We start from the raw sequence: 22,500 nt of genomic DNA, 5'->3' as shown, positions 1-22,500 counted from the left end.
AAGTAGTTGTTAAGGTGTTCTAGGTTGTTGCTAAGGTAATCTGATTGTTTGCTAGGTGGTTGTTAGGGTGTTGCTAAAGTGTTACTAGGTGGTTGCTAGGGTGTGCTTATTGGTTGCTAGGTGGTTACTAAGGTGTTACTAGATGATTGCTAAGGTGTTGCTAGGTGGTTGATAGGGTGTTCTGAGTGGCTGCTAAGGTGTTGCTTGGCGATTGCTAAGGTGTTCCGAGTAGTTGCTATGCAGTTGCTGAGGTGCTGCTAAGTGGTTGCTAAGGTGTTGCTAGGTGGTTGCTAAGATGTTGCTAGGGAGTAGCTTAAGTGTTGCTATGTGGTTGTTAATGTGTTGCTAGGCTGTTGATGGGGTATATTAAGTCGTTGCTAAGGTGTTGCTAGTGTGTTCTGATTGGTTGCTAGGTGATTGCTAAGGCCTTGCTAGGTGGTTGCTAAAGTAGTTGTTAAGGTGTTCTAGGTTGTTGATAAGGTGTTGCTATGGTGTTTTGCTTGGTTGCTAGGTTTTTGCTAAGGTGTTGCTTAAGTGTTGCTAGGGTGTTTTTAGTGATTGCTAGGTGGATACTATGCCATTGCTAGATGATTGCTAAGGTGTTGCTAGGTGGTTGCTAAGGTGCTCTGAGTAGTTGCTAAGGTGTTGCTAGGCTGTTGCTAAGGTGTTCTAGGTCATTGCTAAGGTGTTGCTAGGGTGTTCTGATTGGTTAATAGGCGGTTGCTAAGGTGTTGCTAGGTGGTTGCTAAATTAGTTGTTAAGGTGTTCTAGGTCATTGTTAAGGTGTTGCTGTGGTGTTCTGATTGATTGCTAGGTGGTTGCTAAGGTGTTGCTAGGTGGTTGTTAGTGTGTTCTTAGTGGTTGCTAGGTGGTTGCTAAGGCACTGCTAGGTGATTGCTAAGGTGTTGCTAGGTGGTTGTTAGTGTGTTCTGAGTAGTTGCTTAGGTGTTGCTTGGTGGATGCTGGTGTGTTGCTAGGGTGTTCTGAGTGGTTGTTAGGCAGTTGCTAAGGAGTTGCTAGGCGGTTGCTAAGGTGTTCTGAGTAGTTGCTAGTCAGTTGCTAACATAAATTAGCATGTTTCTAGTATGATTTAGCATGTTGCTAACATATTTCTAGTAAAAACTAGAATGCTTAAACTTCAAGGCTAACCTGATCCGGATTGGTGCACACTAACCTGAAGCCTGATCCGGCCCCTGTACTGCAGCAAATGTGTTTTTCCGTGGTTATGTTGATCAATAAATCCTCCCATGATGCACTCTGTTTTTAAAAGCTGCCTAATGAAGTCTAAACCAGATGGAATTTACAAAAGATGCGAGTCTCGCAGCACAAGAAAACCTCTAGGCGCGCCTTCCGGAAAGCTCTTGGCCTGCAACCAATGAGGGAAATGTAGATTGATTAAACTCTGTCAGTGTTCGGGTCTGTGCTCTGCAGCCCGCCCGAGTCTTCCTTATAGAGCGTATTGAGCTCCAGCGCAGCGGGTTTCTTGTCACTGCTCAATACACTCAGACACACTTTTCATTTTCCTCAATGCCAGCCATTATGTGATCTTTATGGCCTTAAAGGTCAATGGAGCGGCTTCCTGCTGTCGTGACAGATCACGGCGCCAAAAATATCACTGTGAGAATCAGCTCTGAGCGGCCGGGGCCAAACGCAACTCGGCGCCGCCATTGTTTCACACTCCACAACAGTTCAGCAGAAGAACGCAGTTTTAGTTTACAGAATTAACACACGCTAATAGCTGTGTCATATAGAGCACGCTTTACTGAAACAGGGCCGAGAGGCTCAGCTGACAACACAGAAAACCTTTTGTGCTAATGACTGACCTGTAAATACAACGTATAGCAGGGGTGCTCAACCCTGTTCCTGGAGAGTTCAGCTCCGACCCTGATCAAACACACCTGAAGCGATTGATTAGGGCCTGAACAGCACGTGATAATTACAGGCAGGTGTGTTTGATATGGGCTGCAACTGAAATCTGCAGGAAGGTGGCTCTCCAGGAACAGGGTTGGTCACCCCTGGTGTACTGTATAGGGTTTATAGGAGAATAACTGGATTGAATCTTTTTGTCAACTACTTTTTTTTCCTTCGGATTAGTCCATTTATTCATCAGGGGTCGCCACAGCGGAATGAACCGCCAACTATTTCAGCAGATGTTTTACACACATGCGTTTGGACTGTGGAGGAAACCGGAGCACCCATAGGAAACCCAAGCCAACATGGAAAGAACATGCAAACTCCACACAGAAACGACAACTGACCCAGCCGTGACTCGAACCAGTGACCTTCTTGCTGTGAGGCGACAGTGCTGACCACTGAGCCACCGTGCCACATCAATTTTGTGTTTATTTTTTGGAACTGATGGATAGACATCTCAGTTAAAAATAATATTAATGTCGGCGCCAGTGGTGTAGTGGTAAGTGCGGCGACCAGAGTTCGATTCCGCCTTGTGGGCCTATGCCGATCCCTCCCCTCTCTCTGCTCCCATGCTTTCTAGTTAATTCTCTAATGTGATAAAAAGTGTTAAGTTAACTTAATGGATTTGTGTTGGGACAACATGACTGAATTGTGTGGAATCCTGCATTTTTTACAGTGTTTAGGCCTAACACGGAAGGATTGAAACAGAAGATCCGGTTCACGTTAAAGATCTGAACTTCTCAACACTACTGTGTATCTAACCTCAGCCTTGCACACACTAGCCCCTTTCACACAGTGATACCGGAAAATATCCGGAAAATTTCCGGAACGACTTTACCGGTATATTGAAAAAAGCGCTGTTCACACAGGCGAGGACGTTACGGAAATTTTCCGGAAAAGAGCATTCACACATCCATTCCAAAATACCGGTAAATTCTGACATCATTCACCACAGATGAGCTTTAAACGGCTGTGCTTGTATTTGTAAACATTTGACTAAATTACAAACTCTGTGGATGATCAATATTGTGAACAACTCTTCACTTTCGCATGTCGAGATGTTCATAATATGTGCGTGTGCAGGCGCTCACAGGCTGTTTCACAGGCACACGCAAAGCTTGAAGGTAAACAAACAACGACTTATCATAAGCATCTCATCGATGATTATTTACACAGTTGGCATAAAGAAGAACATATAAACGTGATCTGACTAACTTCTAGCAGCTAAATGTGTCTGGAAAAATATTCAAAGGCTTTTATTCTCACAAACCGCACGGACGTAAACGCGTCTGACTGTTGTGATTGGCTAAAGCAGACGTCTCACGTCAGCACGTTCTAGACGTGCACGCGCTTATTACGGCAATCTTCCTTCTGCATTCACACAGCGCAGCATTCCGGCAAATTACCGGTAATGTTACAACTTCTCTTTCCGGAAAATAGCCAGAACGAATTTACCGGTATTTTCAAAAAGGACCTGTTCACACATACAACCTTTCCGGAAAATTGCCGGCAATTTTCCGGAAAGGTCTGTATGTGTGAAAGGGGCTATATTGTACTTAAGGCTGCTATCTTGTACACTGTTGTATTTGAATTTGGGGATGGGTAGATGCTATCTTTTGCCTACTCCTTGCTGCCAGAGACTTGACAGTGCTTCAAGTGGGGGAACTCACTCAAAACTTCCATTCCCTCACCTAAAATATGTATAAATAAAACACCCCCACCCCACTCCAGTCACATCAGTCTGTGCCAGTCTGTATCTACCTATAATATATATAAGATGCAGGCTGTAGCTAGGTAGGTGGCAGGCTGCAGATAGGTAGCTAAGTGGCAGGCAGGGGCGGGAACAGCTTACCTTGGTTCTGGCCGGCGCGAGTTCCCTCCTAAAACTTCCCGCCCGTCACAGCGTCTAACAAAGGGGCGGGGTGCGTGGTGACGTCACCGGCATCCCCGCCCCTTTGTTTACACGGCGGGCGGGGAATGCCAGTGACCGCTGTGTACGGATAGAATCAGCGGAGTGGGGAGCGCTCTCTCTCCCCGCTCCGCTGATTCTGTCAGTGTACAGCGGTCGGCGCGGGCCACAAAATATTGCACTGAGGGCCGCAAATGGCCCGCGGGCCGCGAGTTAGAGACCCTTGGTTTAAGTCATACATAACTGACCGTTACTAGTTTGTAAATATTAGTGGACAGCCTTCACAAGTCAGCCCAGTAAAGTATGGGGTGCCTCAAGGATCAGTTTTAGGCCCTTTGCTGTTTACAATTTAAATTTAAATATATTTGTTTTTAGGACAACAGTGTGACCAGTAGCAAAAATATCCAAAGACGCCGTTTTAAATTGTAATAAACTCTGTGTTTTTGACACAAATGGAGACCGCAGAAGTGTCCAATTTGTATGTTCCAAAATATTTAGAAGTCTCTCAAAATAAAATATATTGTATTCAAAGGAGGAAAAAGTAGTTTTTTTACCCGGATATTTAAAAAATAATATATTTTGGAGCAGCAATCGTGATATTTTTATCCACTGTCAGAATCTTATCCTGGCCCATGCCTACTCGAGTCTAATAGATTCCAATGGCTGAGCCCTGCTTAAGTTTTTTGGGGATAACTTAAGTTCAACCTAGATTTGTAAATGCTAATAAGTGAACTTGATTCATTCATATTGTCTAAACACATATTGATTGTGTGGAACACAGTGTGCGTAAACCTGATTTGTTAGGCCTAAATATGCTTTGAGTGTATTAACAGAGGCTCCACAGCTGTATTTAACCCACACTAATCTTACTAAGTTGATGGAAACCGTGCCTGTGACAGGAGATTTGCCTTTTTCTTGTGAATGCTGACCTCGGGTTTGAAGCAAGGAAGAGCCGAAGCAGCACAGTAATGTGTCATCCAGTGCGGTATAAATCTCCCATCAAGCCTGGGGAGAAGTAGACCAACAGAGAGCTTCACCGACGCAATGAGTCACATAGCAACCAGAATTTACCGCTTCGACGGGCGGCTGGAAACCCGGCGAGCGTTTGAGTCGGGGCCAATCATGCAGTCCGTCTGGGCAGGTCATCGTCAGCCGCTTCGCAGAAAACAATGTTTGTTCTGCGGAGCAAACGAGCGCAGCTACAAGCCCTTATTGAGGATACACACACACACGCTCATGCACATGCAGCCAATATTTCCAACAGTACCTGAATCGTCTTCATGACTGCCCTAGAGCAACTTTCCCAATTCTGCTCTCATTTCGCTTTGCATGCTTTAGTGCGTTCGGGTGCTAATATGTCACCTCTGGACTGGAATGAAAGCCTGCTTCCAGTTCGGCCCTCTGAGCGAGACCCCGCTTCTATAAACAGAAAGCCCTTAACTCTCATCCAGTCCAAAGAAGAGTGTGTGTTTTATCCTTTGTATCGTTGTCTGGGGACGAATGGCAGGTGTCATGGTGCTTCTAGAAAGCCTATTTAAAATAATACAAACATAAATTGACTCATTTATTTAGTGTTTGCTGTGATCACAGTGTATTATAATGGTCCTGTTGTTCTGCAAGATGCTAGTATTCAGCTTAAAGGGTGATTTAAACTAGGCAAGTCATTGGACAACAGTGTTTTTCCGTAGCCAATTAAAAAGCAGAACTAAGGGGCTGATAAGATGCTTAAAAATATCATTAATAATGGGAATTAATTAATCATTAATTATGGGAAATATCAGATAAGAGAAAATGAGCGCTAACTTCACAAAAGGGCTAATAATTATTCATCAAAAATCAAAGACTCAAGAATACACAAGACGTGTCACTCGTGTAGGTTTGAATGGGGAAAAGTGTCACAGTCGATATGGCGACTGAAGCCCCGCCTACTAGTTCAGAAACCAATCGGCAATCACTTTGACTGACGTTTCTCCGGGGAGAAGCTCAGAGCAGACGTGTGCTTGTACAACGGTTTCTGTGGTCAACAAGCGCACTGGAATCTCAGCAAATACTCGCTACACAGACATCATGAGGCTTGAAATCTGGATTTTAAATGAATCGATTACGCACACTTGAAAAACAAACGTTTTCAGGTTTTGTAATGTGTATGAAATGAACGCAAGGTACAGTCTGTCCTGTCCGTCCTTTACAGCAACTACTCAAACGCCCACCAACTTGTAAACAGAGTCGCTGTCACTTCTGGAGGAGATTCGCCATCATGACCATGTTGTGTTCAGAAGAGCAGACGATCATTATCCAGGGGATGATCATGTGTAGAACAGCTATAAATGAGGTTGGTGTCGTGATCTCATTCCTCCGAATGCGCATGGGCATTAGCTCAAGCAACCTGAGAATATGCTGAAGTAATGTGATTCGAACATTTAGAAATGAACTTATGCGATTTTTTTGACGCAATAAACAAAGGCAGGGTGAAACATCTAGATCTTCTCCTACAAAACAGCCAACAGCGTTTTATCCAATCACCATGCTCTAAAGTTAGGGGGCGCTTGACCATCATTCCACACTGTAACATTGCGAGCGGCGGTGAAGTGAGGCTGAGGCAACAGTACAAGGAAACGCCAGCGAAGTGAGGCAACATTACGAGAAAGCGCCGGAGTCTTTCAAATCTGCGGTGTGAGGACATTTCGGTTTTGCCGGTAAGCATAATGCTGTTACGTCCCAGGACGTATTTGTTTCTGTTTTGCATTTTCTTTCTCTCTTTCTCTGCTACACCCTAATAGGTGATGATGAACGTCACCTGCTGCCACTAATGAACCATTCAGTGATTGGAGGACGAGTTAAGTCGTGGGCGTTTAAGCAGCTTGTCTCCAATGGAGCAGTGTGATTTTGTGTGTGTGTGTGTGTGGAGGCTCTTTTGTGAGACTTTAAAATATGCTTTGTTTAATCCTTCAAGCATTATTTGTTGATTAGGGGCTTTAATTAGTTTAAGTTCTGTTGATGCTGTTGACCATCTCATACAGCCTTTGTTTCAACCTCTTTTTGATTGCAAGTTTATGTTTTCAATACTACTTTGTTAAACACTCATTACTCTTTGTTAATCAGGGATTGGGTTAGTAGAAAGGGGGTGCCACAGGGCCGGAGTGGGACTCCTTTTCAGCCCTGGAGTTTCAAGCCTCAGACCGGCCCACCTCAGTTCACCACTGACTATATTAAAATTGGGTCATTTCCAATTCAGTTTCTAATAACACTATCACTTCTTTTTTTTGAGGAAACAGCTGCTTTACGCCTGTTTCACACCGCAAGCATCAGCGGCGCGTGAGCAGAGCGTGAGCAGCGCGTTTGTCGAGCAGTAGCAGCACGCAGGCGTTTGCGTTTCACACCAGCTGCGTCTGCAGTGGGCAGCTCTTCGGCAGCTGCTGCTGAGATCAACCTATCTCTGTCTATTCTATCTAGTTACCCATGTCTCTCTATATACAAATACACTTTTTAAACTTTTCATCTGCACCAAGGCCCCTCCTATGCTGTGTCTTTAACCTGCAAATGTTTATTTTACTAATTTTATAGATCAAATAGTGATGTATGCTTCTCAATCTAACTTATATGAGAAGTGTCTACAGTCAGAAGACAATCGCCTGTGATATCATGTCATTTGTTTTTTGATTATCAGGTTGCTGTAGACCTAGTTATAATAATATTTATACTATATAGTTATAATGATATTTATACATGATCAAACTAGTGTTACTTTCTCCGCTTCAGTGATGTCCAGCGGCAGAATAACAGCTCGTTAATGTAGCTCGTGCAGATGATGAGACGGACAAAAGTAACCAATGCATGCCATTCTTTTACTTATTTTCGTGTTGTCAGATTCACAGAGCAAACAGCTCCTGGTAGGAATAACTCGAGTGAACATAAAACAAAGCCGATTAAAACTTTCTTCCTCTGCTCAGCTGCACAGAACACAGCGAGCTCACATCATCCAGCATGCGTGTCGAACTACACTACCCACAATACACTTCGCTATGGACTACAAATCCCGTAAATATTCTAGTTCCCCTCTCCTACTACACTAGTGTGCAACTTAAGCAAAACTGATAGTAAAATTGTTTTACATTTGGTTTTGTAGTTCGGGCCTAAATAAATGTTTGTTGCCGTTTTTAATCGTTTTAAGTTCATTTGAATGACTATATATAAACCATTTGACATTATTAACGCATTTATTGGGTAAAATTGTTAGTTTTTACTGTCTTCAATGTGTTTTGGTCATTCTCAATGCACTGTCACTTTAATTGAGCGTGAGCAGCGCGTCAAAAATAGACCCAGCGCCGAAACTATCGCTGCACTGCTGCTTCGGCGACGCTCACGCCTCGCTCTGACGCGCTGCTGCTGCGTGCGGTATGAAAGCTCTAATCTGTTAACATGGACGCCGAAAACACACGCGCTGCTCACGCTCTGCTCACGCGCCGCTGACGCTTGCGGTGTGAAACAGGCGTTAGAACTTTAAATGTTCAACAACCCTAACAGTATAATATGTCTTAACAATAAAAATGAAAAAAACAAAAAGAATTACTCAGATGAGGATCGAACCCGGGTCTGCGGGTCGAAAACTAACATGCTATCCACTGAACCACAACAGCTGTTCAGTGAAAGATGATCACGTTATATCATCATTAACCTGCAGGCTGCAAGTTGCTCACTAAGCTGCGAGAAAATAGATAAAAAGAGTAGAGCTGCGGTAAAATAATGAATAAAAAGGCTGTGGTCAAATAAATAGATAAATAAATTTAAATAAATTTTGTGACTGTTGAGAGCAACCGATTCTGGAGCTAGGGATACCGGCCCTCACGGCCAAAAAACGGACCGGCCCACCGGGAATTCTCCCGGTCCTCCCGATTAGCCAATCCGGGTCTGGGGTGCCATTTTCCTTTTTGAAACAGTTTTCTCCTGTTTATGTTAGTAAGAGAGTGAGTATTTTTTATGTATTTTTCTTTTCTTTTCTTTTCTTTTATAGATTATTTAGTTCTTCCCTTTCTCTCAGTTAGAGAATTTTTGTTTGTTGTTTTGGCTTGAACCCCCTCTTGAAGTTTTTTTGGAACCCTCCCTTAATCCTTTAATAAATATTTAGTTAATCTTCATTCAGGTTGCATATTTCTTTTGTTTAGTCCTTTGAGAAGTGTCTCATAGGACCTCAATGCTGACACACACGCACAAAACACCACTAACATTCTGTTGCGTACCCGTGTCCCCCTAGACCGAGTTGAAGGGAACGTAACAATGCCAATTAAAGAAAAAATGTCGAACAAAAAAATAGCTGTGTGCAAGCATTGATTTACACGTATAACCATACATCTGCAGCGCCATCACCCAGCAATATCACTGTCTGAAGGCAGGGTAGCAGAGAAGGTAATGAAGTCCTCCAAATAGCAACAATATCTCACTGAATCTATCAAGCAAACATACTCAACAGGTTCCGAGAGACACATAAAATAACAAAGGCAGTGCGGGTGTTTACTGCTGAAGATTTGCAACCTTTTTCGGTGATTGGAGATGTGGGCTTCTGTCATCTTTTAAAAGCACTCGATCCGCGTAACAGACTACAGTCTGGCATTGTTTCAGCACCGAGATAATGAAGATGGTTTATTTATGTTTACTGAAGGACAAATATGTTTATCTGAAATGGCCAATTTATCTTTATTAACTTCACATGTGAGTTTATTTTCGAAGTGTAGGATTTTATGTGTTTCCCAGTTTGCGCATGGGCCACCAGAAGCTGTGAGATTTCAGTGTTCATTTTTTTACACAATACACTAGGAACTACTGTACTTTTCTTGACTTTTAAGAAAAACAAAACGAGTATTGCAAGCATTGCATGTCAAGTCATGAGAATCGAACCGAAAACAGTGTTAAAAAACCCAGGTAGGTATTGAACATCCCTAATATATACAGTTGAAGTCAGAATTATTCGCCCCCTTTGAATTATTATTTTTTTTCTTTTTTAAATATTTCCCAAATGATGTTGAACAGATTCAGGAAATGTTCACAGTATGTCTGATAATATTTTTTCTTCTGGAGAAAGTCTTATTTGTTTTATTTCGGCTAGAATAAAAGCAGTTTTTAATTTTTTAAACACCATTTTAAGGTCAATATTATTAGCCCCTTTAAGCTATATATTTCCGATAGTCTACGGAACAAACCATCGTTATACAATAACTTGCCTAATTACCCTAACCTGCCTAGTTACCCTAATTAACCTAGTTAAGCCTTTAAATGTCACTTTAAGCTGTATAGAAGTGTCTTGAAGAATATCTAGTCTAATGTTATGTACTGTCATCATGGCAAAGATTAAATAAATCAGTTATTAGAGATGAGTTAATAAAACTATTATGTTTAGAAATGTGTTGAAGAAATCTGCTCTCATTAAACAGAAATTAGGAAAAAAAATAAACGTGGCGAATAATTCTGACTATATATATTTATATATATATATATATGAGCAATTCCATGAAAATGTCAACCTTGCCATGAAAAGAAAAATGTTTTCACCAAAATAGCGAAACCGTTTCTACATTTTTTGCGCAGGCAAGTGTTTTACAGTACTTTAAAAATACTTAAAAATGTCGCTGTCAATGTTTTCAAACTATTATATTTGATTTACCAAAGTCAAACAAATGACAATTTCACATCCATCCCATCCATAACGAAAAAGTGTCACATCCATAACACAGCTTTTCCCTCAAAAATGCAAAAATGTCAAAATAAAATAAAATCAATCAGTTTTGTTCTATAAAGAGCCAACTCTTATCCTTTTGTTCAGGATTATTTATTTTGGGTTGTGCAGTTTAATTCACAGAATTTCTACGAAATATGTTGTGTACTGTAAACTCGCAGACTTTTTTTGTCACATCCATAACGCTCGTTTATTTTCCTCATTTAAAGTATAAAAATGTTCACAGATTGAATTTTTTTGATCCCATAACTCTGTGGTTAGTTGTTTTGGAAAATATAAACAGATGATTCAATATAATGTTAACGTATACTTTCTCTGCGAATTTATGTTTTGAATTTTTACTGCAAATGTCACATCCATAATGCTGGAATCAGCCAAATATATATATATATATATATATATACAGGGCTCAAAATTAACTTTCTTACTTGGTAGCACCTGTGCTACCAACCTGAAATATTTAGGAGCACCAGAAAAAAATTAGAAGCATCCACTAAAAAATTAGGAGCATCCACCAAAAATGAATGATATATTTGAAAAGTTGTATATTAAAGGATTTATTGTATTTGAAAACAACATCAATTGGGACTAACAGAAACAACCCAGAAACAACTATCTAACTAATGCTGTGATGACTTAATATTTGTGCAATAATTCCAAAATGAATGTTGAATAATTATAAAATATTAATGATGATGATGATGATGACAATAATACTAATATTGAATTATATTTCTCATCATCATGCTGCCTTGAATGTGCTTTAATGTAAGTTATCTGCTATATAAAGTCCTACTGTTACTTTATGAAAAATAAATTGATGGTTTGCATCAAACACAAATGAAGCATTGCAGTAAGAAATATTTATTTTGTACTAATGCATGTCAATTTAATAAATAATATTTCTGCTACAAAACAAACAAAATAATATAATAAATCATTCAATTCAATGCTGAAAGCTGCAAAGCAGTCATCAGTAATTAAATAGAAAAATAATATACACCTTAAGAAAGAACGGACAAAAGAAAGGAAGAAAAGTCTCACTTTTAAAAGTTTTGGTTTGGGTTCGTGTCGTTTTAATGCTCAGCCTCGTTATACGCTGAATTACATTTTTCTGTGTTTGCGGAAAAGCATGCGAGTCAGCCGACCCAATAAGAGGGGGGCAGAGCAGGATTTTCCAAATATGGAAGTATGAATATGACCACCGGCGCAATACTGCTCTCTGTTATAACCCGCATCAGTTTAAACTCAGTAAAGGCGAGCTTCTTTGGCGATGGAGTTTTAGCGGACATTTGCGCTGTTGCAGCCTGATCTCACGAGGAAACGTATGAAAAAGTTATGAATTGCCGTGAGATTGTGTTGGCTGAACACGCAGTGCATGCAGCGCATCGAGAGTCAGTGTACTTTTCACTCTTCAGCCGTTTGCATTCCCCGTGGTCACAAAAGCTCCCTCCCTGTCATCTGACAGCGGAAAGTCTTGAGTGATTAACAGCTAATATGAACCAATATAGCGGCAGGGAAGAGCGATTTTACCATGTTTTTAGAAAAAAAAAAAAACAGGTCGCACTACAACCATCATATGCAGTCGCACTAATGCTCCCAATAGAGATGCGTGGATGGGCTATTATTTCATCCGCAACCGCATGACAAAATTAATCATCCGTCCGCCATCCATCCGCAGTAACATTTTTGACCAACTTTTAAAACCGCACCCGCCCGCCATCTGCTGAGTGGGCTCTTTATTTAAATGGCTTATTCCTTTTTATTATTAAATGAATGTTTCTTTATTGATCATTATAGAATAGAGAATTACTTTAATGTAGACATGCAGTTAATCCAAACGTGCAAGTCATTAATTGACGATGCTTTGAAGTGACGCTAAAGATACGAGGACGTGTCTTTTCACTTGATTCGATTCCTCGGTCCTTGAGTCTTTTCCTTGCGTCCTTCCCTCGTATCCCGATGGGGTGGAACACGAGGAAAGAAAGCAAGGAAAGGAAACGAGGATGCACAAATAAGAAATGAGAAGCACCCGAGCTCTCAGAATATCAGCAGTGAACTCCGTCTCCAATCGGCGCACAGGGACAAAAGTAAATAAATAGCCTAAATTAAACGCACTGTACTATACAACTTTTTTTATTGTAGCCTAATAGAAAACGCATTGACACATCATTTCAACATGCTGCTATTTAGCCTACTACTAAATGCCTATTTTACTTTATTTTTTAGTAAATAGATAGAATAATAAGTCATTTACATTATAGCCTAATAATGTTTACATTTTGTAGTTGTCCATAGCAACCTCAAAAACGTACCTGCTTGCCTTGCACATCTAATTAATGGGCACAGTTTTTCGACTATTTTTTTATTTATTTATTTTTTGCTGTGGATGTTATTGAGCTTGTAGAAATCGGAAACAACACCAGTTCTGCGACACAGATGAACCTTTATTTATATCTCTATCAGACAATACCTATTTTATATGCCAAAAGAAACAACAGGCAGTAAAAAAATATTAAGATAAATATCTTAATGTAGGCATAGGCTATAGTCGCATGCTTTGGCAAACAGTTGAAATTTTTTTTTTTAAAAAACGTCATATCGTGCCTAAGCCTTATGGGCTCAGTCACCCCCACAATTAGAAATTAAATTAGAAAAATAGATTTGCCATCCCTCTTTGAGCGAACATAAAGTCTGACCAGGCTAAAGTGCATGTATGACAGTGTCAGGATTCAGACGGGAGCGCCTGCATAGCCACTATAATGCACCCTGCTGCACTGAAGGAGCGCTCGCTCGCAGCACTTGTTCCTGAAATGCATAGAATTCTCTTGGAAAGGTGCTGCAGTTGTGGGAATGACTGGCCTTATTTCTCCCTAAAGGAAAGTAGATTTTCCTCTGCTGATCCGTATACGGAAGTTTGTAGAGGATACTTCTGTACACTTCATCCAGAATTAGTGTATCCGATTCCTCCTCCCATTCTGTGAAGTCAGTCCTAGGCTTTTTCGTTGGTGCGCCAGCTATGCCTATAAAAACTGTACAACCGCCCGCCACCCGCCCGAATTTAATTAAAATATTATTTTTTCGTAACGTCATCCGCCCGATCCGCGGTTTATCCGCGGAGTCCGCGGCTATAACCGCCAACCGCGCATCTCTAGCTCCCAATATATTATATGAGTCGCATAGCTTAAATTTCGGGCGCATATGCGACTAAAATGGTCGCAATTTCGAGCCCTGATATATATATATATATATATATATATATATATATATATATATATATATATATATATATATATATATATATATATCAGACTCAGCTATATTATCCCGTTCGAAACTAAAATTGCAACAAGGTACCACAACACAGGCGAAGGCGAAGTTCCATGTACACACCAAAAAACATTACCACACAACATCCATACAGTACATCAGTATATAGAGACATCCCCCTCCCCCCTGGACTCATTTAATGACCTAATGGCCACCATTATAAAATAATTTCTGGTTCTGTTTGTCCTGCAAATAGGAACCCTAAAACGACGTCCTGATGGCAACAGCTGAAATACAGAGTACAGTGGGTGATCCGGGGTGCATAGGATACCCTGAGCTCTCCTTTGAACATAGTTATGGTAGATTACCATTAGACCGGTCTGATTAAAACCAATGATCTTGCCTGCCACCTTCACCAGGCTGCTCAGCCTGTTCTTGCTTGACACACTCAGATTGCCGTACCAAGCTACAATGCAAAAAGATAAAACAGATTCGATAAATTGTTTATAAAACAGCGTCATCATAGAGATACAGACCTGAAATCATTTAAGTTTCCTCAGAAAAAACAGTCTTTGTTGGACTTTTTTTATAGACAGCCTGGGTGTTAGGTTGAAATGTCAACATATTATCAATAACAACCCCTAGATATTTATGCGTGTCAACAATTTCAATGTCCGAGCCTTTAATATTAGTTATGTTCAGGGTTGGAGAAGCCTTCCTGTAATCTATCACAGAACTCCAGATTGTACGATTATGTTGGTAACATCAAACTTTGTTATCGACACTTTGGGAAAGCACAGCATTGAATGATTCATGACTTGGTCGTTTTGCGAAGCTCCAGTTCAGAAGACGTAAAGTACAGAGTCATATGGACTTGATTCACGCAGGCTCTTTTGAAGCTTAAAAGCTACCGTACGCGTTCATTGTATAGCTGCATACCAAATGAGAGCGATCCATTATTCAGAGATCCCTCCTTTTAGGTCCCACAGATGTAAGAAAGTCGTGGTCATGGGACGGCGGGAGGGTGCGTAAATAAATAAATTAGTCCTTTAATGCCGCGGTACAGCTCTTAAGCTGCCCGGTTCAAACAAATCCAAATATGTGACTGAATATGTAAAGCAGGACAGCAAAATAAAGATGGACCGGGAATAATCAAGTCATCTCAAACGCATCTCCCAGCCGGACACCGTGTAAATGACACACCCACAGTCTGATTTTCACGCTTTTGCACACACACACAGTTACCACCTGCAAGCCTGCACACCTCTCAATAGGGCTGCACATTATTGGAAAAAATCTGACATAGCGATATGTTAACTTTCTGCCATAAATATTGCAATATGGGATAGGGTTTTATAAGATAGTTTGAATAACTCTATTTAATAGTTTTCTATTAAGTCTAAAGCCTGGTTTATACTTCTGCGTCAAGTGACCGGCGTTACTCACGGCGCATGCAACGTGCGTAGCTGTGCATTTATACGTCTCTGTTAGTCTGCATTAACACTTCCGAAACGCTAGTTGGCAGTGAGGTGTAAATGTTCCTCTGTGTCGAGTTTCTTCGCTGCTGTTTTGCTTTTCTGGACACTTCCGGGATGTACAAGTGGCTCAAACTCGCTCATTTTGAGGCAGGAACCGGCGGACGTGCAACAACTTTAACTATGAGGTAAACACAAAACAAAACTTTCCATCCGGAGCTCCTTCACGGGACTTCACACGTGTAAACAATCGCTCGCAACATTCGCGCGGCTCTCGGTCCCGCCCAGACTCGTCAGCGCTACCAAGCCGACCAATCACAGAGCTTACGCTACGTGTTGTTGCGACGTTAAGTTACATTTTTTGAGAGGTGCACGTCAGTGACGGCGACGGCCACGGCGAAGGGCTATGCGTCAACGCCGTAGCATACGCCGGCGTTTGACGCAGAAGTATAAATCAGCCTTAACAGTATTCAGGTACAGAATTTGAATAAACACAATGCAAAAAAAAAAATGCTTTTCTTACTCTTTCATTTCTAGTCCAAATATCTAAAAATAAATAGATAAATAAAAAATAAACAAATAACTATATCAAGTGAATAAATTGTTTTGAATTCAACATTAATATTAAATGTGGTAAAATATGAAATGGGTCGCTCTTTGTTAAGTTACTTTTGCTTTTACAGACATCAGTGTTTATGAAGAATGGGATTGTTCTTGATATGACCAGGGGTCTGTTCTTCGTACGTGGATTACTCAGTTAGCTGGATTTGGATGTTGACGATTTGACATGATCCAGGATCGTTTCGTTCTTCAAAGCTGATCCGAGAGTTGTTGTCATAGCAACAGTTCTGCTAGCTCAAACCTGATCGGGAGCAGGTTTAATTCACATAAACAGGATTAGATCGGCTCAGTTCAAGCAAAGATAATACAGAAAGAATGTTCTGAATTCTGATATTTTCTTACAGTAGTAGTTATATACACTTGGGAAAATAGTACATATTTTTTAAATATATATATATATATATATAAAGTTATAGTTATTAATAAAATAAATTAAGTTATACATATTAAATAAAACGTATGCAATCTGCACCCTCGAAATGTAGGTACAAAGACTGCCACCTGGTGGTGCAAAGAGAAAACTTATTGATATGAACTTTTTAGATCGCTTTAGTACAAATTGTGTACAATAGAAATGCAGAATATGTGACTTTTTTTTAAAGCAATAATACATTTATGCAGTCATAAACATGTTTTGATAGTTAATATGCCGGTGATTTGATGCTTCACAAAAGTTGCAGACGCTTTTACCAATATGAAAATGCTTTCGTAAACAGCCAGTTATTCTTTACACTGATTAAAAAACGGCTACTATAATAAAGAAAATCTTTTCTAAATGTAGAACTAAATACATTGATTTGCATTGAAATACATGATGAATACTCTTGACACATGAAAGAGTAAAGCCTGCAGCTCACAACAAATGTGTAAAGTTCTTGCGTGTCATATTTAACAAACCGTTTGCTGCTAATTTGATGTAATTTTGCTCACATGGATAATTGAATATTAATCAGATGATGTCATCACGCTGCTGTGCCGTCAGCCAATCGTTGCATTGCTGATCATGATTTCGAGGATCGATAGATCAGACCTTCACAACACACGCAGCGATCTCAGATCAATTTATCCAGACATTCTAATCTGAAACTAGTTTGAAGAACAAAATTAGCGAGAGATCAGTTATCAAGATTAAAAGATCCAGGATCTGCCAAATCATCTTAGATCATTTAAGCGAGGTACGAAGAACGAACCCCAGCAAAGAGCATGTCAATCCTAAACTCTATATACACTCACCGGCCACTTTTTTTTAGGTACACCAGTCCAACTGCTTGTTTATGCAAAATTCAAGTTGTTCCATAAAACAAACACAACTATCTGTCAGTGGGGCACGTAAAATAATCTTGTTTTCGCTTTGAAATGTAGATATTTGGACTAGAAACAAGACAAAAATTCTTGTTTTTTTTTTATAAATACAGTAATTAAATACAACTCTGTAGCTCTTGCGCTGTGACTATTTGGGATGTGCACATTACGATAAAAATGCTGACAGGATATATTGTGCAGCCTTACCTCTCATTATTTAAAGCATTTGCACAAGTACTAAAAAGATGTCCAAAGGATGCTCTGATGTCATAGCAAACCTGAATTATCATCTACTGTGTAATTAACATTCATCCGTTCATCCATTTTCCTTCAGCTTAGTCCCTTATTTATCAGGGTTAGGTCGCCACAGCAAAATGAACCATATGTTTTACACTGCGCATGCCCTTCCAGCCACAATACAGTACTGGGAAACACCCATACACACTCACATTCACAAGCACACTTCTGTTAAACAATAATGGATTGAACAAAGTCAAAATGGCGGACAGGAAGTTTCTGGCATGATTGGTATCCGTGTTGTCGGCAAGACCTGAGGAATAATTTGAAACCAATTCCATCAAGATAAGCAGATGCAGTCAAAAGTTATCATCAAATTTGTAAGTTTTATTAATGTTGGCTAATGAATGTCTTGACCCATAGGTGGCGCTGTTACCAAATTTTATGATGTGGTCAATGTGAGGCGACGATGACAGACCTAAAATGTGGTGTCTATCGCAGAGATGCAGCCTCTGATGTCGTTTTCGCAGCATGCCGGTGCAGTAAACAAAAACCGTTACACCTATGGAATTCCATTAGTTTTAGTCAGCGCGGTCTGAAGAGGATCTAAGCTAAACTTGGTGCAAATCAGCCAGACGATGTAGGAGGAGTTCAAAAAAGTAGGTTTTTGACTTAAGGCTAGATGGCGGACAGGAAGCTCAGTTAGTTAAGGCATAATTGGTGTTGATATTCTCAAGACAACATGAGGAATGTATCAAGACAAGTTTCATAACAATATTATATATTATATAGTTTATAAATATCGTTATAACGTTTGGCCAAAAGGTGGCGGTGTGACTTTTTTTATAAATTCCTTCAGGGCACAGTCTTGAAGACGTAAACTAAGTTCCATAAGTATTTGTCAATGCTTTTGTAAAATATAGCAATTTGACATAATTCAAAATGGCCAACGGCCAAAATGGCTGACCTGGGAAAATCCAACATCATTCAACTCGGCATGCTCAGCCGGATGTAAAGAGACTAATTTCGTAAAATTTGGACAAAGGGTTGGGAAGTTATGAGCAAAAAAACCCATTTTTTGTATCTCCGGACCACTAGGGGCAGTGCGCCTGTTACAGTCTCTAATTTAAATATGACTCGTGACCAAAAGACAACGTAACATAAATAAACAACGGCCAAAGTGCTCTAGCTAAATTATTTATTAACATAACATAACCAGCGAAACAATCCAAATTGACAAGAAATGGGGAGCCCAACAACATAATAAAGAACAACCAAACAAACCTAAAGTAGGTTGGAGCTCCCCACTCCAAACAAATATCAAAAGGAAAGCACAAAGGAGAACACAACAATAAAGCCGTCAACAACTGTGGTGGCGTGGAGGAGAGAGGGGCCGTAAAAGTCCGCTTGCGTTTGTTTTAAAGGCCTGACGCCACCAGATCAACCAATAGAAAACTGAAAAGGGAAAAAGACAAACAAGATCAATTGGAAGTAATTATTAAGGGCAGGAGTGAACGCCACATGCAACAGCGCAGAAAATGCTGCAGTTATTTTCAGACTATAGTTGGGACAACACACACCAAGTTTGGTGTAAATACGTCAATGCGTTACAGAGATAACACCTTAAGCCAATTTTCGCAAGCTCTACGTTAAATTTGTTCGCAAGTTAATCGAAAACGGTTCGTCGAATCTACTTAAATTCAAAAACGTCTAGTCAGCATGGTCTGTAAATCATGTGATTAAATGTTGATGAAAAATCGGACAAATGGCCTAGTACGACTTCGTTCGAATAGGTTTTATAAAAAACTCAAAATAGCGAAAAAAAAATGTTATGTTCGAAAATTACGTCAAAGGGTGCGTCTGAATCGGATTGAGCCATGAAATCAGAGGAAAAATTTGATTGTAGCCCATTCAGTTTAAAAGTTTTAATAATAAACATAAGTAAAACTTTGGACAAGTGGTGGCGCTAGAGAGTTTGAGTTAGAGAGGTTAAATGTGTTGTAGATCACACTGTGCTTTATCAGTGTGCCAAAGTTTGCGCAAATCCTGCAACTACTTCATAAGCCGCCTTTCCACGGCACACGACATTTGGACATGACTGTTGGAATACGCCCCCTTGTGGCAGTAGCACAGAATTTTCAGTTCTGACGTGTACTATGGAAGAGAAGCTGCTCTCACAGTGTCCGAAGTAAAGGAGTGCAAAAGCAAGAGCCTTTATTCTCCGTCTGTTTACCATGGTTTACTGAAGGAATAATTACTAGAAACTCATAGACTGCTAACATATTTTGGGGGGGGGGCAACATAAAACATATTTTTATTACTTACATTTATGACCAGAAATGTTTTTGTTAATATAGACTATTTCTAACTCAAAAAATAAATTAAAAACTATTATTTCTCATCTTTTGCGCACGGACCTGCTTGTACAACACTGGAATACATCACATCCGGTCGGCCGGTCGCATACGGTCTAGTCGCAAGAGTTCAAATATTTCAACGGATCCGCAGCTCAAATCGGATTCGAATTTTCCGCATACGGAGATGATCGAAACTGCCTGCAGCTCCCGGACTGCTCTCCATTGCAAATGAATGACTTCCGGTTTGTCGCTTGTCAATTGTCGTGTGCACTGGAAAGGAGCCTATAAGGCTGACATAATAATAAGGACTGGGATGGATACAACCTTCAGTTTAGTCGTTTTGTTTTTACATTTACATTTAGTCATTTAGCAGTAATTTTTTCTTTTGTTTTTTTTTTTGTAATTGAGTTTTTTTTTTTTTTTTTTTTTGTAGTACAATTAGTGGTATATCCAGAGAGGCAATTGCAGATTAGGAAGTGAAGTGGAGACTAAATAGTCGAGTTCTTAGTCGTTTCTTGAAGACAGCGAGTGACTCTGCCGTTCTGATGCAGTTAGGGAGTTCATTTCACTAACTGGGCAGATTGAACGCGAGCATTCGCGATAGTGATTTCTTCCCTCTTTGGGATGGAACCACGAGGCGACGTTCATTCACAGAACGCAAGTTTCTGGAGGGCACATACATCTGCAGAAGTGAGAGCAGATAAGAAGGAGCAAAGCCAGAAGTCGCTTTGTAGGCAAACATCAGAGCTTTGAATTTGATGCAAGCAGCAACTGGCAGCCAGTGCAAACTGATGAGCAGCGGAGTGACATGTGCTCTTTTAGGTTCATTGAAGACCACTCGTGCTGCTGCGTTCTGGAGCAGCTGAAGAGGCTTGATAGAGTTAGCTGGAAGCCCGCCTAGTAGAGAGTTACAGTAATCCAGTTTGGAGAGAACAAGAGCTTGAACAAGGAGTTGAGCTGCATGTTCAGATAAGAAGGGTCGGATCTTTCTGATGATATAGAGTGCGAATCTGCAAGATCGAGCAGTTCTTTTTAAAGGAACAGCTCACCTAAAATTAAAAATTATTTAATTATTTAATCACCCTTGACTTGCTCCAAACCAATTTGAGTTTTGGGTTGTGTTTAGTTACAACAGAAAAGTGGATGTTTGCAGAATGTTTGAAACATGTAACCACTGACATCAACAGTATTCATTTGACCTACTATGGAATTTACATATTCCAATCACTCACCCCTTATCAGGGGTCTCCACAGCGGAATGAACCACCAATTACCCTGACATATGTTCCACCGAGCTGCCTATCATCAAACATTCTTCAACGTATCTTCTTTTGTGTTCCACAGAACACAACAAAACAAATAAACGATCAAGTCAGTGGCGAAATTTGGGTGAACTGTCCCTTTAAGAAGTCATGAAATACGGATGTGTGTAAAATATGGAGGAGATCTGAGGATTCTGGCTATAGTGGGAGTGAGAGTGGGCTCAGCTGGGTCTACAGCTGCTCTTCTGACCCGCCAGATCGATAAATGAGACCCCCAGCACCTCCACCTGAGCTAAAGCTTATTAAAAATGTCTAACGAGCTTCTCCTAATGAAGTTACGACGTGAGAATCTTAAATTGGCAGGCTGGAACTCGGTGGATCACGACTTTAAAGTGCACGAGTAGATGAGGATTCTGGAAGAACAGTCCTGTCTACATGTGAAACTGACGAGCTTTTCTTTTTTAAAGGGTTAGTTCACACAGAAATGAGAATGTCCTCAGTATTTACTCTCCCTCATGTGGTTCCAAACCCATTCGAGCCTCTTCAGGTAAACACAAATGAAGATATTTTAAGGAAAGCTGCAAACCTCCAACCACTGACTTCCATAGTATTTGTTTTTCCTACTGTTGAGGTCAGTGCTTACAGCTTTCTTTTTAAGATTGAAGGCATTCATAATATTAAAATGTTGTGTCCACAGAAGAAAGAAATAGTTTTGAAACTAGTAAGAAGAGTAAATAATTAGAGACATTCATTTTTAGGGGAACTATCCTTTTAGATGCCCTGAAAAAAATGCTCCAGGTTCAGTATATGTCAGAGTGTAAACATAAAAACACTGTGATGTACTCTTAAGAAATGTAATAATCTGTAATAAAGCTGTGATAACTCTTCAAACCCTTTTCCCGATATTTCTGAATGAAATGCCTAATCCAATCAGCTTGCAGTAGAAAAAAAACAAGCCACGCCCACAGCTGTAACACTTACTATTCAGATTCTCAAGGAACTGCGTCACAATATGGTGGAAAAAAGCTTCAGGTCCATGCGGACTTTAAAGGTGCAGTATGTAAGATTGACACCCAGTGGTTGAACTAGGTATTGCAGTTCGAAATCAAAACACTTTTTCATCCGACCCCTTCTCTGAAGACTCCATGCAAAAGCAGGTTGCCAGATTGCCTGACAATTGAGTCTACACCGTAACTGCATGTGACATTTGTATTATTATTATTTCAATTATTATTATAATTATTTATTTTAATGTATTATTATTATAAAAAATAATATTAGCATTCTTATTATATCAATTTATCATTATTATTATTATTATTATTTACATTTATTATTATTAATATTATTTAAATTTGATGTTGTTTGTTATGTTGTTGTTATTATTATTATTATTTTTATTATTATTATTATCATTATTATTATC

The 22,500-nt window shown here is 40.0% G+C and overlaps 2 protein-coding genes and 1 long non-coding RNA gene across 13 annotated transcripts in view; 1 reads left to right on the top strand and 2 right to left on the bottom strand.

The window, feature by feature from the left end:
- Nucleotides 1–2,378, bottom strand: part of LOC147845310 (uncharacterized) — a 3,042-nt gene extending 664 nt beyond the window's left edge. The window contains exons 1-3 of the long non-coding RNA XR_015484508.1: nt 574–2,378; nt 281–486; nt 1–235 (exon numbers count right to left, since the gene is read on the bottom strand). The exon at nt 1–235 is cut by the window's left edge and continues 664 nt beyond it. This is a non-coding gene — a long non-coding RNA (uncharacterized LOC147845310). The remainder of the gene's footprint in view (nt 236–280; nt 487–573) is intronic.
- The window catches only part of slco1d1 (solute carrier organic anion transporter family, member 1D1), a 790,174-nt gene that overhangs the window by 233,957 nt on the left and 533,717 nt on the right, over nt 1–22,500 (top strand). The gene's annotated exons all lie outside the window — the stretch shown is intronic.
- si:ch211-266c8.2 overlaps nt 1–22,500 on the bottom strand; it is a 268,161-nt gene that overhangs the window by 218,014 nt on the left and 27,647 nt on the right. The window lies entirely within an intron of this gene.

Source organism: Danio rerio, chromosome 4 (genome assembly GCF_052040795.2).
Source record: "Danio rerio strain M-AB ecotype USA chromosome 4, GRCz13ab, whole genome shotgun sequence".
Classification (NCBI taxonomy): domain Eukaryota; kingdom Metazoa; phylum Chordata; class Actinopteri; order Cypriniformes; family Danionidae; genus Danio; species Danio rerio.
Note: the sequence above shows the minus strand (reverse complement) of the source record. Positions and strands in the feature narration are given on the sequence as shown.